This window comes from Pelobates fuscus, chromosome 2 (assembly GCF_036172605.1).
Source record: "Pelobates fuscus isolate aPelFus1 chromosome 2, aPelFus1.pri, whole genome shotgun sequence".
NCBI classification, from domain to species: domain Eukaryota; kingdom Metazoa; phylum Chordata; class Amphibia; order Anura; family Pelobatidae; genus Pelobates; species Pelobates fuscus.
Window position 1 is genome coordinate 179,173,995 of NC_086318.1, and position 12,985 is coordinate 179,186,979.

Consider the following 12,985-nt stretch of genomic DNA (forward strand, 5'->3'; position numbering starts at 1 on the left):
CGACGCGGGAAGGTAGTGACGACAAATACTCTTTAGAGGCCCTGTAATTGTAATCAGTCCACTTGAAATCCTTTAACTTTGATCAATTGGAGGGAAGTCTGGTGCAGAGCCACTGACCCATGCACAGGGCCAGCCTTAGGCCTTTGGGCGCCCTGTGCAAGAAATCTTCACCCTGTCACACCCATGTGCAAGAAATCTTCACCCTGTCACACACACACACACAGGCAGACAGCCATACACACGCACACACACAACTGCGACTGACTAGGTTTGTCACCTCCTCAAAAGGACGCATGAGCCTACAGGCATTGCGCATGAGCGTCCAGTAACGTGGCAAAAAAATTCCCAGCTCCCCAGAGGCTGTCCTAGCACCCCGGTCATACAAATATTCATTAACAGCTTTTTCTTGTTGGAGCAGGCGGTCGAACATTAGGAGTGTTGAATTCCAACGTGTAGGGCTGTCGCAAATCAAGCGCCTCACTGGCATGTTGTTTCGCCGCTGGATATCGGCAAAGTGAGCCATGGCCGTGTAGGAACGCCTGAAATGGCCACACACCTTCCTGGCCTGCTTCAGGACGTCCTGTAAGCCTGTGTACTTATGCACAAAGCGTTGTACGATCAGATTACACACATGTGCCATGCACGGCACATGTGTCAACTTGCCCAACTTCAATGCCGCTATCAAATTTTTTCGGTTGTCACACACCACTTTGCCGATATCCAGTTGCTGCGGAGTCAGCCACTTTTCCACCTGTGCGTTCAGGGCGGACAGGAGTGCTTGTCCGGTGTGACTCTCTGCTTTCAAGCAAGTCAAACCCAAGACGGCGTGACACTGCCGTATCCGGGATGTGGAATAGTACCTGGGGAGGTGGGGGGGTGCCGTTGATGTGGAGCAAGAAGCAGCGGCACAAGAGGACTCAGCCGAGGAGGTTATGGAAGAGGATGGAGTAGGAGGAGTAGAGGAGGTGGCAGCAGGACTGCCTGCAATTCGTGGCGATGTCACCAACTCCTCTGCAATTCCTTGCTTGTCAGCCGTCAGCAGGTTTACCCAATGCGCAGTGTAGGTGATATACCTGCCCTGACCATGCTTTGCAGACCAGGTATCAGTGGTCAGATGGACCCTTGCCCCAACACTGTGTGCCAGACATGCCATGACTTCCTTTTGCACAATCAAGTACAAGTTGGGGATTGCCTTTTGTGAAAAGAAATTCCGGCCGGGTACCTTCCACTGCGGTGTCCCAATAGCTACAAATTTTTTGAACGCCTCAGACTCAACCAGATTGTATGGTAAAAGCTGGCGGGCTAATAGTTCGGACAAGCCAGCTGTCAGACGCTGGGCAAGGGGGTGACTTGGTGACATTGGCTTCTTACGCTCAAACATGTCCTTGACAGAAACACATGACTGTGGGCAGATGAGCGGGAACTGCTCAAGGCGGGAGACGGAGTGGCGGATGGTTGAGAGGGGGCAAGAAGGACAGCAGTGGTTGACGTGGCTGAAGATGCTGGACCAGGAGGAGGATGGCGGCTTAAAGTAGGCGTGCTGCTTGTACTCATGTGTTGATCCCATAGGCGTTTGTGATATGAGATCATGTGCCTACGCAAAGCAGTTGTACCTAGGTGGGTGTTGGACCTCCCACGACTCAGTTTCCTTTGGCACAGGTTGCAAATGGCATCGCTGTTGTCCGAGGCAGACACACAAAAAAAATGCCACACTGCTGAGCTCTGCAATGACGGCATTCTGGTGGTGGCAACAGCATGCGTTGATTGGCGTGCTGTCGGGCTGACCCCGGGTGCCGATGCATGCTGTCTGACTGTGCCACTAGCTCCTTGCGACAACCCCCCCTGCTTCCAACTCGTCTCCTCCTCCTCCTCTCTGTCTCCCCATCTGAACTTTCGCCCTGTTCTTCTTCTCTTCTAGCGGGCACCCATGTGACATCCATGGACGCATCGTCATCATCAACCGCTTCGCTTGTATCTGACAACTCAGAAAAGGAAGCAGCAGCGGGTACAACATCATCATCATCACACCGTACCTCCATGTGTTTAATGCTGCCTGCCTGAGACATATCCCTGTTATCTACATCCTCTAGCAATAATGGTTGCGCATCACTCATTTCTTCAAACGGGTGTGTGAATAACTCCTCTGACATACCAAGTAAAGCGGCTGTGGTGCTAGTTTTGGTGGTGGCGGCAGGCGGGTGAGTGCTATCTTGAGAGGTGCCTGAAGCTAAGCTGGAGGAGGATGGTGCGTCAAGGTTCCGAGCGGAGGCTGTACAAGATTGGGTGTCCTGTGTTAGCCAGTCAACTAAGTCCTCAGAACTTTTCAAGTTCAGGGTACGTGGCTTCTGAAAACTGGGCATTATTCTAGGGCAAAAGGGAATCACAGCACCACGACCACGACGGCCCCTGCGGGGTGGCCTGCTTCTGCCTTTCATTTTTTGGGGGATTAGTGGTACTATGCGTGCAAGCTACTGTGAGACCAGATATGATTGGCAATGTGAACTGTAACAGTTCTGCAGAGCACACACTGTAGGACTGAGACACCCGCTTGAAGACAAGTAACTGCTATTCAATCTATAACAGTGAAAAACAAATTTTGGTTTTAAAAGCACGCTATAGAGACACCAGATATGATTGGCAATGTGCACTGGAACAGTTCTGCAGAGCACACACTGTAGGCCTGAGACACCCGCTTGAAGACAAGTAACTGCTATTCAATCTATAACAGTGAAAAACAAATTTTGGTTTTAAAAGCACGCTATAGAGACACCAAATATGATTGGCAACTGTCAAAGCACGCTGGAACAGGTCTACAGAGCACACGCTGAAGTAGGCCTGACACCCAGACGCTTGCAGACAACTAACTGATCTTCTATTACAGTGAAAAAAATATATTTATTTTAAATGTAAAGCTTAACCTATTGTTAAAACAGATATGAGTGGTGGCACTGGGCAAATAGGCACAGTATCCAATGTGAACCTCACACAGAAGCTGGCAGGCAGGCAACTGCTCTTCTATTACAGTGAAAAAATTATATTTATTTTAAATGTAAAGCTTAACCTATTGTTAAAACAGATATGAGTGGTGGCACTGGGCAAATAGGCACAGTATCCAATGTGAACCTCACACAGAAGCTGGCAGGCAGGCAACTGCTCTTCTATTACAGTGAAAAAAAAATATTTATTTTAAATGTAAAGCTTAACCTATTGTTAAAACAGATATGAGTGGTGGCACTGGGCAAATAGGCACAGTATCCAATGTGAACCTCACACAGAAGCTGGCAGGCAGGCAACTGCTCTTCTATTACAGTGGAAACAAAATTTTGGTTGTAAAAGCACGCTTTAGAGACACAAGATATGAGTGGCAACTGTCAAAGCACGCTGGCACAGGTCTGCAGAGCACACGCTGAAGTAGGCCTGACACCCAGACGCTTGCAGACAACTAACTGATCTTCTATTACAGTGAAAAAATAATATTTATTTTAAATGTAAAGCTTAACCTATTGTTAAAACAGATATGAGTGGTGGCACTGGGCAAATAGGCACAGTATCCAATGTGAACCTCACACAGAAGCTGGCAGGCAGGCAGGCAACTGCTCTTCTATTACAGTGAAAAAAAAATATTTATTTTAAATGTAAAGCTTAACCTATTGTTAAAACAGATATGAGTGGTGGCACTGGGCAAATAGGCACAGTATCCAATGTGAACCTCACACAGAAGCTGGCAGGCAGGCAACTGCTCTTCTATTACAGTCGAAACAACATTTTGGTTGTAAAAGCACGCTATAGAGACACAAGATATGAGTGGCAACTGTCAAAGCACGCTGGCACAGGTCTGCAGAGCACACGCTGAAGTAGGCCTGACACCCAGACGCTTGCAGACAACTAACCGATCTTCTATTACAGTGAAAAAAAATGATTTCTTTAAAATCTAAAGCTTAAGCTATTGTTAAAACAGATATGAGTGGTGGCACTGACTGTGCAAATGGGCAAGGCATCCAACCTGACACAGAAGCTGGCAGGCAGGCAACTGCTCTTCTATTACAGTGAAAATGTTTTATTTATTTTTAATCTAAAGCTTAACCAATTGTTAAAACAGATATGAGTGGTGGCACTGGGATAGTGGGCACAGTATCCAATGTGAACCTCACACAGAAGCTGGCAGGCAGGCAACTGCTCTTCTATTACAGTGAAAAAAATGATTTATTTAACATCTAAAGCTTAACCAATTGTTAAAACAGATATGAGTGGTGGCACTGACTGTGCAAATGGGCAAGGCATCCAACCTCACACAGAAGCTGGCAGGCAGGCAACTGCTCTTCTATTACAGTGAAAAAAAATTATTATTTTTTTTAAATCTAAAGCTTAACCAATTGTTAAAACAGATATGAGTGGTGGCACTGACTGTGCAAATGGGCAAGGCATCCAACCTCACACAGAAGCTGGCAGGCAGGCAACTGCTCTTCTATTACAGTGGAAACAAAATTTTGGTTGTAAAAGCACGCTATAGAGACACAAGATATGAGTGGCAACTGTCAAAGCACGCTGGCAGGGTTGTGCAGGGCACACGCTGAAGGAAGGCCTGACAGAGCCGCTTGAAGGACACTGACTGTCTGCTATTAGCTTACACTGGAAACCTTTTTACTTTGTAAAAGCACGCTAAAGAGACACCAGATATGAGTTGCAACTGTCAAAGCACGCTGGCACAGGTCTGCAGAGCACACGCTGAAGTAGGCCTGACACCCAGACGCTTGCAGACAACTAACTGATCTTCTATTACAGTGAAAAAAAATGATTTCTTTAAAATCTAAAGCTTAAGCTATTGTTAAAACAGATATGAGTGGTGGCACTGACTGTGCAAATGGGCAAGGCATCCAACCTGACACAGAAGCTGGCAGGCAGGCAACTGCTCTTCTATTACAGTGAAAAAAAATTATTTATTTTAAATCTAAAGCTTAACCAATTGTTAAAACAGATATGAGTGGTGGCACTGGGCTAGTGGGCACAGTATCCAATGTGAACCTCACACAGAAGCTGGCAGGCAGGCAACTGCTCTTCTATTACAGTGAAAAAAATGATTTATTTAAAATCTAAAGCTTAACCAATTGTTAAAACAGATATGAGTGGTGGCACTGACTGTGCAAATGGGCAAGGCATCCAACCTCACACAGAAGCTGGCAGGCAGGCAACTGCTCTTCTATTACAGTGAAAAAAATGATTTATTTAAAATCTAAAGCTTAACCAATTGTTAAAACAGATATGAGTGGTGGCACTGACTGTGCAAATGGGCAAGGCATCCAACCTCACACAGAAGCTGGCAGGCAGGCAACTGCTCTTCTATTACAGTGGAAACAAAATTTTGGTTGTAAAAGCACGCTATAGAGACACAAGATATGAGTGGCAACTGTCAAAGCACGCTGGCAGGGTTGTGCAGGGCACACGCTGAAGGAAGGCCTGACAGAGCCGCTTGAAGGACACTGACTGTCTGCTATTAGCTTACACTGGAAACCTTTTTACTTTGTAAAAGCACGCTAAAGAGACACCAGATATGAGTTGCAACTGTCAAAGCACGCTGGCACAGGTCTGCAGAGCACACGCTGAAGTAGGCCTGACACCCAGACGCTTGCAGACAACTAACTGATCTTCTATTACAGTGAAAAAAAATGATTTCTTTAAAATCTAAAGCTTAAGCTATTGTTAAAACAGATATGAGTGGTGGCACTGACTGTGCAAATGGGCAAGGCATCCAACCTGACACAGAAGCTGGCAGGCAGGCAACTGCTCTTCTATTACAGTGAAAAAAAATTATTTATTTTAAATCTAAAGCTTAACCAATTGTTAAAACAGATATGAGTGGTGGCACTGGGCTAGTGGGCACAGTATCCAATGTGAACCTCACACAGAAGCTGGCAGGCAGGCAACTGCTCTTCTATTACAGTGAAAAAAATGATTTATTTAAAATCTAAAGCTTAACCAATTGTTAAAACAGATATGAGTGGTGGCACTGACTGTGCAAATGGGCAAGGCATCCAACCTCACACAGAAGCTGGCAGGCAGGCAACTGCTCTTCTATTACAATGAAAAAAATGATTTATTTTAAATCTAAAGCTTAACCAATTGTTAAAACAGATATGAGTGGTGGCACTGACTGTGCAAATGGGCAAGGCATCCAACCTCACACAGAAGCTGGCAGGCAGGCAACTGCTCTTCTATTACAGTGAAAAAAAATTTTTTCTTTTAAATCTAAAGCTTAACCAATTGTTAAAACAGATATGAGTGGTGGCACTGACTGTGCAAATGGGCAAGGCATCCAACCTCACACAGAAGCTGGCAGGCAGGCAACTGCTCTTCTATTACAGTGAAAAAAAAATATTTATTTTAAATGTAAAGCTTAACCTATTGTTAAAACAGATATGAGTGGTGGCACTGGGCAAATAGGCACAGTATCCAATGTGAACCTCACACAGAAGCTGGCAGGCAGGCACCTGCAATTACATTACACAGGAAAAAAAAAAAAAAAAAGCAGCCTGATGTTATAGCCCTAAAAAGGGCTTTTTGGGGTGCTGTCCTTACAGCAGAGATCAGATGAGTCCTTCAGGATTGTAGTGGACACTGAATACCCTAGCCTAGCTATCAATTTCCCTATCTAATCAGCAGCAGCTAAACTTTCCCTCCTCTCACTAAGCATGCATCTTCCGAATGAATCGAAAATGGATGCTGGGAGGGAGGTTGGAGGGTGTGGAAGGGAGGGAGTGCTGCTGATTGGCTGGAATGTGTCTGCTGACCGAGAGGCACAGGGTCAAAGTTTGCCCAATGATGACGAATAGGGGGCGGATCGAACTGCGCATGTGTCCGCCCGCCGTGGCGAACGCGAACACGCCAAGTTCGCCGGGAACTGTTCGCCGGCGGACAGTTCGGTACATCACTAGTTATTACCATTGTTATAACATCAGATGTATGTGTAGATAATGTAGCTTGGTTCCATTTTAACTTTGGAGCACTATTGAAAATCAGTATGTAAAATAACTTTTTAAACAAATTAAATATTTGAATCCTTGCATAATTATTATATCAGAATATATATATAGAGAATGCATGCAGACAAATTGATTAACCATATTTTCTAAGCTTAGATTTTACCCCCTCATTAGCTGTAAGCTTCTTTTTTTAAATTTTAATTCTTATTGGGAAGGAGCAAATGGCTTCAATATAACATAGCATAGCATATAACAAGCATAGTATAGCTATATATATATATATATATATATATATATACACATTTTCACTATACATTTATGTTGTGGTTAACGGGTCTTACCCATGTTCTTCTCCCTTTTGTATTTCATCCTTAATTAGTCTTCTTTTCCTCATTTTTCTCCTTTGTTTTTTTCTCCTCTTAAATTTAAATGTAGAACACACTATACAAATTGAGATGCAATGTTAACACAATTAATATTTAAATAGATTACTAGATAATGTACCTTTATTCACAGGAACTGTTATTTTTAAGCACTAATTTATTTTAGATTGACATTATAAAGTGTAAATCATTAGAATCCTGTGGTACATGTCTGTTGTGCAAACCATGCTTATCATTCATGTATGACATTAAGAAGTTCCATAAGTTCACATCAGTAAAGCATAATAAAAATATTTAATTGCCAGTACACGGAAATGTCTTTTATGCTGCACTTATATGCCACACTACATACAATCTATTCAATGCCAACACTACCCACAAATTCACATATGTATTCACACAGCATCACTAGATACAAACAGACCCTTGCATTCAAACGCAAACAATACACATAAAAGGCAACTCCCCAATCGCACACATACACCTTTAAAAACATGCGTACATATAAAGAATGCACACAAATACAACCCTGTAAGGTTCGGAAAATGGTGTAGTTCCAACTGGTAAAGCATGGTTGGAGCTTAGAAGGAAGGACCTCTGTTCAGCCAGATCACAATGATTTGTTGACTTTGCCAATCATTACATAAGGTTCCCACAGAGATCCTCACAGATAATTGCACCTATCACAGCCATAACTGAGAAAGGGGTTAACCGTAGTTATGGTCCCCAGAATATAGGCAAGATTTCAAGTAGTTAAATCATCCTTTGCCTCTGCATCATTTCTTGTACATCCAGGCCCCACCAGACAGTTTGCTCTCAAAGTAGATGCCTTTGAAAATGGAGTATAGGCTGTCCTTTGCAGGTTTTTCTCTTACATGCTTTCGCTATATGATAGAGGTAATGAGGAACTATTGACTATAGTCCTAGCACTTAAGGAATGGCGACATATTTTGAAAAGTTCCACCATTCCTGTCATGTGCATCACTAATCGTAAGAACTCTCCTATATAAGTAACGCCAAGAGGTTGTCGGCTAGGCAGGCTCATTGGTAATTTTTCTTCTCAAGATTCAACTACATCATTACCTACCATCCTAAGAATCGTAAAGGAGTCACTAAAGCAGTTTCCTTATCCAGGCAGTTTGAAACCCTTGATGCAGATTAACAAGGGACCATGCCAAAATTTCCTGCAGAAAGAAACATATCCTATTGGCAAATTATAAATTAGAGACCGTTACGCTGGTCACTGTAATATCACCTTCCTATCCATGCCCTCTTCACCCAACACTCCCTAATTCCCTTTTTCTTCTTCTTCTCCTCATGCATTTTCTTTCTTTACTGTTCTTCCTGATCTTCTCCATTAATTTCTCATTATCTGACTGTGACACTTACTTACTTTACGATTAACTGCTTCCCTCCTCAGGCTGCGCAAGCTGAACAGTCCACACGCTGGCGCTGCTACCTTCTTTGGGTAACGTGGACTGAATGCTCCATGCAGCCATGCAACCTGAAAAGGGAAATAGCAAATTGTATATACCTACAAATTCAGCACGGGCGAACCACTCCTCCTCCGGGTTCGTGTGGGCCGAATTCAACAGACAGACGCTTCTTCCCTGTATAAAGTTGAATGCTGCCTGCTTGAATGGTGCATCCTTATGTAGTTTGAATGGACATGATCTCACACCTGCCCTTTAAGTGACCATACATAAAGCATAATAACAGTAAAAAAAAATGGGGTTATCTATCTGCTTCTGACTTCAAGGCAACCCGATTAATGTACTTTTTGGAGTTGCAGAGATTAAGTGGACCAATCAGAACATTTGTAAGCCTATTAATGATTATTTGGGCCTTTATTCAGTACCCTATCATGGCTACTGCCCTGAAGTATGATGATAGTTGATGATGATCAATCTACAAACCGTGTTCAGTTTTAGGTAATCTGGTTGCAGTATACCTATACTCGAGTATAAGCCGACCCGAATATAAGCCGAGGCCCCTAATTTTACCCCAAAAAACTGGGAAAACGTATTGACTCGAGTATAAGACTAGGGTGGGAAATGCAGCAGCTACTGGTACATTTCTAAATAAAATTAGATCCTAAAAAAAATATATTGAATATTTATTTACAGTGTGTGTGTATGAATGCAGTGTGTGTATGAGTGCAGTGTGTGTATGAGTGCAGTGTGTTTGTATGAGTGCAGTGTGTGTGTATGAAGGCAGTGTGTGTATGAATGCAGTGTGTGTATGAATGCAGTGTGTGTATGAGTGCAGCGTATGAGTGCAGTGTATTAGTGCAGTGTGTGTGTATGAGTGCAGTGTGTGTGTATGAGTGCAGTGTGTGTATGAGTGCAGTGTGTGTGTATGAGTGCAGTGTGTGTGTATGAATGCAGCGTGTGTGTATGAGTGCAGTGTGTGTATGAGTGCAGTGTGTGTGTATGAATGCAGTGGGTGTATGAATGCAGTGTGTGTATGAATGCAGTGTGTGTGTATGAGTGCAGTGTGTGTATGAATGCAGTGTGTGTATGAATGCAGTGTGTGTATGAGTGCAGTGTGTGTATGAATGCAGTGTGTGTATGAATGCAGTGTGTGTGTGTATGAGTGCAGTGTGTGTGTGTGTGTGTATGAATGCAGTGGGTGTGTATGAGTGCAGTGTGTGTGTATGAATGCAGTGTGTGTGTATGAATGCAGTGTGTGTATGAGTGCAGTGTGTGTGTGTGTGTATGAGTGCAGTGTGTGTGTATGAATGCGGTGGGTGTGTGTATGAATGCGGTGGGTGTGTATGAGTGCAGTTTGTGTGTATGAATGCAGTGTGTGTGTATGAGTGCAGTGTGTGTGTATGAATGCAGTGTGTGTATGAGTGCAGTGTGTGTGTATATGAATGCAGTGTGAGTGTGTATGAATGCAGTGGGTATGTATGAGTGCAGTGTGTGTGTATGAATGCAGTGTGTGTGTATGAGTGCAGTGTGTGTGTATGAGTGCAGTGTGTATGAATGCAGTGTGTGTATGAATGCAGTGTGTGTGTATGAATGCAGTGTGTGTGTATGAGTGCAGTGTGTGTGTATATGAATGCAGTGTGAGTGTGTGTGATGCAGTGTGTGCGTGTGATGCAGTGTGTGTGTTGCATTATTTTAATAATTTTTCAGTTTTATTAATATTTTTTTATTATTATTTTTTATTTTATTATTTATATTTTATTATTATTTATATTTATTTTCATCCCCCTTCCCTGCTTCCTAGCTGGCCAGGGAGGGGGGCTCTTACTCCCTGGTGGTCCAGTGGCATTGGCAGTTTAGTGGGGGGGGGAGAGGGGGGCTGGCAGGGAGCTGTAACTTACCTCTCCTGCAGCTCCTGTCAGCTCTCTCCTCCTCCGCGCCGTCCGGTCAGCTCTTCTGTCAGCTCCCACTGTAAGTCTCGCGAGAGCCGCGGTTCTCGCGAGACTTACACTGGGAGCTGACCGAGGTGCTGAACCGACGGCGCGGAGGAGGAGGGAGCTGACAGGAACTGCAGGAGAGGTAAGTAACCGCTCTGACAGCCCCCACAGCCCCTGTCTGTATTATGGCAATGCAAATTGCCATAATACAGACTATTGACTCGCGTATAAGCCGAGTTGGGGTTTTTTAGCACAAAAAATGTGCTGCAAAACTCGGCTTATACTCGAGTATATACGGTAATTGCAAATATGGCCAAATGAAAAGTTATCAAGTATGCATTAGAAGTCAAGTGTATTCAGAAACCCAGGTCCAAATAAAAAAGGATACTTAAAACAACATAACTCTGGCACTGATACAATTGTCCAGTCCCAAGATACAAGGAGCCAATTTATAAAGGCTAAAGTAAATAATCAAAGTTGTTGACTCTACTCACATATGTTAAATAAAGAAGATCAACCAGCAAGAGGAACAAGGTAATGAATGCCAAGGAAAGTCTCCTGGTGAATACAGAGGAAGGATCAGACACATCGGACCAAAAAAAAAAAAAGCCAAGTTTAAGAACACTAGGAATCCTGTCAATAAGCTGTTTAAGCATGTTTTTAACTATGATTGTCTACAATATTGTTAAGTGATATATTTCTGCTTATCTGATTTGGACCTTGTGAATGTAACAGATCCCCTATACTCCGGCTGAGTATATCTCTTAGTAGTCTCCCGAATCCCAAGTGCTGCAGTGATTATAGCTCTCTTGTTTCCAGCAGAGTAGTGATTAGAGCTCTCCAATCCCCCAAACATGAGCCTAGACTTCATGAAGGGGTAAAACGAATGTGTTTAATCCAGGCTCAATGGCCTGCTTTTATACAATACAGGGACACAGTAAACACACCCCTGACACTCCCACACAAACAGGATAATCATACAATATTACAAAACCCCCAAAATACCTTTAAAACACATTAAAACCCCACAAGTTATATTATACCTGATACCCTTGATCTAGGTGACCAACATATCCAAAAATTACCCAGATCGGTTCAGGGGTTTGAGATTTCCATGGAAGTCATAATTTTGACTGACCGTGCACATGGTCCTATGCGCAAAACCGTTCCAGGGAATCAGGGATAACGGTCGGTTTCTTGTTCTGGAGTACAAAAGCACATAAATCACGTGAACGGAGCCTTTTACATAGTCTTTTACAGGTTTCCCTGCAGAGCCCATAGTCTGTGGGCAGGAGGCTAGCAAGCAGGCTCCTCCAGGAGCTTGTGGCAAACTCATGTACCTCTTATGCTGTGGGAATTGGGTACACATGTAAAAATATATCCAGAGGCGTAACTATAAATCGCTGGGCCCAGGTGTGAAAATTGCCCTAGGGCCCCCACCCATGTGTGTCATCCCTCCAGCCTTCCTGACCTCTCATTCCCTCACCCATAGCCCCTCCATGTGTCTCATATCTCCCATGTCCCTCAATGTGTCTCATTCCCCCCCAGCCCCTCCATGCATCTCATTTCCTCCCAGGCCCTTCATGCATGCCATTTGTGTCATTACCAACCCCCCTCCAAGTGTATCATTCCCACCCACCCCCAGTCCCTCCAAGTGTATCATTCCCAACCCCACAGGCCCTCCATGTGCATCATTCCCAACGCCCCCCACTCCTCCATGTGTGTAATTCCCAACCCCCCAGCCCCTCCATGTGTGTCATCCTGAAGATTCTCCATGTGTTATCCCCAACCCCCCAGCCCCTTTATGTGTGTCATTCTCCACCCACTAAAGTGCCCCTCAGTTGTCACTGTGGTACCCTTTGTGTCCCCCCCCCCCCATGTACTCATCCTAGAGTCACCACTGATATTATATGACAACTAAAATTATCTTAAAAGTTGAATCATAACAAAGTAATAAAAAAAATATCAATATTTTAAAATATTTTCCAAATCATTAAATAATTTTAAAAGTTTATTCAAAAATATGAAATCCATAAATTCATTTTCACTCTACTCTCTGAGTCTCTGACTTTAAAATGTAGGCTAAATGTTTTTTAGACTGCACAGGACAATACATCTATTCACAACTCTAAAAAAGTCTGTGTGAATTCATCAAGTGTGATTTTTTTTTTTATATGCCATATCCCACCACCAAAACATGACATGTGCAACATATTCTTACCTCTTCAGCTCTTAATTTCAATTTTTTTTTTACTGTA

The 12,985-nt window shown here is 43.5% G+C and overlaps 1 protein-coding gene across 2 annotated transcripts in view; it reads left to right on the plus strand.

Moving 5' to 3' along the window:
* The window catches only part of RIMS1 (regulating synaptic membrane exocytosis 1), a 453,058-nt gene that overhangs the window by 97,055 nt on the left and 343,018 nt on the right, over positions 1-12,985 (plus strand). The gene's annotated exons all lie outside the window — the stretch shown is intronic.